Here is a 5,281-nt window from a genome sequence, read left to right on the forward strand (position 1 = left end):
ATTTTCTTTAACGATAAACTTGTGACAAACATAAAATGAAGAATTGAAAGGCAAGTGTATGAAGTATTTGAAACAAGACCGGGCAACAAACTGAGACGCAGGCATAATTAAATGTTGTTGCTTCTAGAATACCGAATCTTCTCATCCTTCGATGTATCAGTCCGAGGAAATGGAGCATTAGCACAAACACATGCAAGTAGACATAATGATACTTTTGCGACTCACTCGATTAGGAGGAAATATGCTCACCAAAGAATCATACCACTACTAACAATAGAGGATGCCCTAGCCCTTTGAATATAACATAGTTCATTTTCATCTAAAATATGTCTCCAGACCTTTTGCCAAATCCTTGCATAAGGAATGTATGAACTCTAAGATAGAAGATTTTCTCAAGATCAGATATAGAACTATACTTGGGGTGGGTCCAGGACATTTAGAAAGAAACTGCTTTGAACAAAGAAAAATTAGTTCAGCACCTTTAACTCTCGATCATGCGTGCTCAACCAGAAAGAGAACAAAAATTCGGGAAAAGTGGGACGAATATCCATAGCACTACATCCAAGCACATGAGTCCATGAGCTTTGCATGAAATTTTCACCTCATCCATGAACAAATTCAACAAGATTAGATACAACAGAAAGCCAGATCCTCCAAAATCAAATACAAACATATATATGCAGGCATATATATACATATATATATATAGAGAGAGAGAGAGAGAGAATATACATCACGACATCAATTCACGCAACACATTTACGGTGGCATTTGAAAAAAGTGGCAGCCAGACTAAAATCATGAAAACAAAAACTTACAAAGATGGAACATCATTAAAAACATGTAGGTTAAGTTCTACACATGTTGAGGAACAACAGCTGGTCCTATTTGCACCTAATGCTAAAAAAAGAACATAACTACGTGAAAAAATAGTAGAACAATCAAAGGGCAAAACAAGTGTTCAATCGGACGATTAATATGATCTAATAGGAATGGACGGCACTTATTAAAGAATACGAACAGAGAAAAATCTACAACCATGCTAAGAGGTACAATATAAGACACATGAAATTACTAAAAAAAATCAAATTACAAGTAGTCTTAAAGCAGCATCAGCCTGCAGATACAGTCAAGAGCAGCATGTCAGAAAAGGATAACCATAACACATATACACATATAACAAAATAAAAAACACTCCTCATCAATGATCCACTTATCAACAAAAATAGGGGCAGCCATTTGATTGAAAACCAGGTGACAGAAAAGAAAAAATGCAGTTACCACATGTTGCACCCTTGAAGATAGCAAACCACATGAGCCAGTAAATAGGCTTACCAAATTGTCATTAGAATCGCAATGACTTGTTTAGGATCAAACATAAAATACAAACACATAACTCAGCAGACATAGAATTGAAGTGTGATACAGGACAAACTCAAGAATTAAGCCTCCCTTTTACATTTGCACAGCAGGCTTGCAACATGATCATTTTCTAGCAAATCAAATAAGCACCATAAAAAACTACAGATACATAATTCATATATTGGAAAAGAATAGATCATAACATCATGGATAAATGCACCAATGAGTAACATCTTGTCACTAAATACCACAAGGGCCATAAAAGACTATCATGAGAATGCATGGTCTTTGAATCATTCAAAATCCCGTAGACAGACACACACGCTCCAAATTAAAATCAGGAAAATTAAACAATTTTTAGGAATTTGACAATCACAAGTATCGACGTAGAAAACCCATGAGTAGCTCACGTAAGGCAGAAATATAATATAAAATATAACAATAACATGCCATGAGCATACCAACATACAAAATGCGTGCAACTACGAAGTGGTTGAAGTCACAACATCTATTAGGCCAATGAACACAAAGTATTTGCAAGATAGAAGGCTGGTTGAAAGGATCTCAACATAACTATGAATAAACCACTAAAGATCGGCTATCATCTTTAAGAAGCAAAATCGTACCAAGCCTTTCATCTTGTGACAGAAAGTCAACTCTTGAACAATCAAATAAGATCAACTGTGTTTCCATTTGCTATAAGAAAGTTCACCAGAAATTTAATTCAAGCATTTCAAGCATATCAAGCAAGCTAAGCAGATCAATTCACAAACCAAAAAAAAAAAGATTAGCTGTAAGTATCATTAAGAAAAAGAACATGTCCATGATTAGGAAATCTATAGGCATAAGGATCAAAATTTAAGGACAACTAAAACCTGGTTATCTAGCAAAAACTACATTTGGAGAACTTCACATGGACCTCGAAACCAATGGATTAGCAAACATTTCTCCAGGCATAAGCCATAACTTCGGATAAGAAGGCAAAATGCAGCATTCCTCTAGCACGGGGATAAAAACAAATATATGCACTAACAACCACATAGGACACATAATATATCTCAAACATAAATAGTTTAGGCCGTACTATTCTATATATTTGCCAAACCAAAGGAAAATTTAATCTCCATTAATGAGCGGATAAATTTGTTATGATATTCAGGAGTTTGGCTAAATGCATTAATTCAATCACAAAAACCCGGAAATGCATCAAATTAAAAGAAAAGGATGTATAAGTTGCAAAGGCGGTACAAGCATTTCAACATGCAGTATTTCATATTAGACACTATATTCACATTTTATAACAATTTTTGGTTGAAAGTTGACCTTCCCAAGAGACGCATACTAATTTCCAAGCAAGTCATGTGGGAGCTAACTAAAGATAAGACAACAAAGCACTTAGTCTGTCACTTACCACATCCTCTCAAAGAAAACCAGATGTGGCAAAACAATATACAGATTTCATACCTCAAAGTATAAAGGCATTGCAGAATGTTTCAACGAAAAGGACTAAAAGCGAAGCACAAATTCCTCCAGCAATAACATTTTCCTTGAAATCCACCTAGAATAGAAGATAAGTGTTAAATATTTGCTGCACTATCAGAAAATATGAGATCCACGGGCGCTGAAATCCCTAACTAATTCCAAAGCCAGGAAAAGAATGGCACCAGGAGGAGCATGAAGACATTGCATCAAATAATAATCATGATATATTCATATGTAGGTAAATGCATTGTAAGAAAAAGTTGCGGTGTCATCATTGTCATAAAGCATAAAAAAAAATGTCTTGCATTAGGAAAAATCATTTAAGTGACAAAAATCAGCAAAGCAATATAGGAGAACATATGACAAGTTTAACGCTATCTAATTAAGCAAAATCATTTTTGGAAGAGCGTGTACTTGAAAGCAACATACTTGGGTAATTGTATTTAAAATTCCCATGTATAGTAAAATTGAGAGCACAAGTACACACAGTCAAGCAGCACAGTTTTAGGAGTCACCTTCAGCTTTAAGCATAGAATATATGGATGTTGAGCCAGAAAAGAGAGATTCAGATTAGCCACATTTTATAGACAACGAAACAAGAAAGAGTTTCTAGCTATGAAAATGTTTAAAGCAGTTGTACAAGGAGAAACAGAGGGTGAAAAGTCCAGTTAAGTGGCAACCATTGGTCTGTAGAAAAAGATAGTCAACAGGCAGTATTTTTCTCAAATATACAAGGAATGAAGAAAATTAAATTCTGCCACCTAAGAGAAGAAAAATAACAAATATGAAATCTCACCAATAAAATGAACCTTTTATGAGCCTATCCTTTTACACGAGTCCCACCTTAATCTTCAAATCGCTTCCTTTAGTAAGAACCCCAAGTGAAAACCCTGCAAGCCTGAACGAAAATAAATTTTATCCAACAACAACCTCGTGAGAACCATAAAATGGAGAATTCAAAGGACAAGCATAACAAGTATTTGAAACAAGGCCAAATAAAATGTTTAGTTTCAAGCACAATTAGACCTCGTTGCTGCCCAAATTCCCAATCTTTTCATTCTTCGATATATCATAGAGCATTAGCACAAAGACAAGCAAGAAGACATAATGATTACTTTTGCAACAGAATCTATTGGAAAGATACTTAAATTTAAGCCAAAAGATGGTTCTAAATGCAAGGGAAATTATGTAACATATCTATCTAACCACATATGGCTTCAACTAACAGGATGAATGCCACTATTGATTATATAACTCTCTATAGATGCCAAAATTTATTGCAAGTACTGGTTGCTTCATGAGAGTATGTTTTTCTTTTAAAAATAATTTCTGAAAGAATTAACCAAAAGCTGGGCTGCCAAAGAACACGTTGTCCAATGAATATCACGGTGAATTAAGAAGATAAAAAACATCATATAATCACATTTCCAACAAAGCATATCAGGCCCGACACATATACCAATATACCCTCTTCACACCCATCAAGCTTTCTTTTTACATCCAAAGTTGACTAAGCAGCAATGTCGCTCATGCTGCATGTTTATTTCTTTCATAACATCTGGGGAACTCTCAAAACTCATCCTGCAAACAACAAGGGCTTCAAAAAATTTAAGGGAGAAGAACACTAAATAAGCTACACATATCACAAATATACTAATTCAAAAAGGGTGTGCACTTTAATTCCATTTGACAGACAGCTATATTGGCACAAGTGACAAGTTGATGCTTATGCCAATGACTTCATGCAGAAAACTAGGTAGAAATAAAAATAAAAAAATTAGTTAAGTGAACTCATTATCCTCTTTTGAAATGTCTCAATATGTACACCTCAGTCAAGTTAGGGTTAACCTGAATGTTAAACAAATTTTCAATGGATATATCACACGCTCCTCAACATTTCAGAGAAATTTATGAGTATTCTTGTCCTCCTACCAGCTCGACTCCATAACAGGAAATCCAATATAAAAAGGGGACGGCCATAAACTTCACTGCATTGAAAGTCTCATGCCTTTGTCCCTGAGCATATTAACACAATCCTTGAGCCTTCGTGAAACCTTCACCTCATTCCTGAACAAATTCAAGAGATTAAATATATATAGAGAGCAGGATGCAAAAAAATCATATATATATATAGAGAGAGAGAGAGAGAGAGAAACAGAGAAATAATTGCTTGTGTGCAAGGCGTCTAAATTTCTTACATGCCTTCAACTATCTATCAAGTAAATGCCATGTTTGATCTGACAAAACAATAAAATGGTCAACAATTCCCTTCAATGCAAATTTGTTCAAGATAAAAGAGAAAAGAAAAAGGAACTATAATATTCAAGAGAACGGTGACGCACCTCAACAGCCTTGATCTTACCAGTGTTTCAACAAAGAATCACCCTCCAACCAGTTACTCACAATCCTTTTGCCCTCCACGGACACGATTGACACA

General features: G+C 34.9%; 1 long non-coding RNA gene across 1 annotated transcript; it reads right to left on the bottom strand.

The window, feature by feature from the left end:
* Positions 1 to 1,132: 1,132 nt before the first annotated feature.
* LOC120253509 lies at positions 1,133 to 4,642 on the bottom strand. The gene is made up of 3 exons (XR_005534297.1): positions 3,641 to 4,642; positions 2,827 to 2,920; positions 1,133 to 2,734 (listed from the first exon to the last, which is right to left on the bottom strand). It is a non-coding gene; the product is annotated as an uncharacterized LOC120253509 (long non-coding RNA).
* Between the last annotated feature and the right edge of the window lie 639 nt (positions 4,643 to 5,281).

Source organism: Dioscorea cayenensis, unplaced genomic scaffold, assembly GCF_009730915.1.
Source record: "Dioscorea cayenensis subsp. rotundata cultivar TDr96_F1 unplaced genomic scaffold, TDr96_F1_v2_PseudoChromosome.rev07_lg8_w22 25.fasta BLBR01000107.1, whole genome shotgun sequence".
Lineage (NCBI taxonomy): Eukaryota > Viridiplantae > Streptophyta > Magnoliopsida > Dioscoreales > Dioscoreaceae > Dioscorea > Dioscorea cayenensis.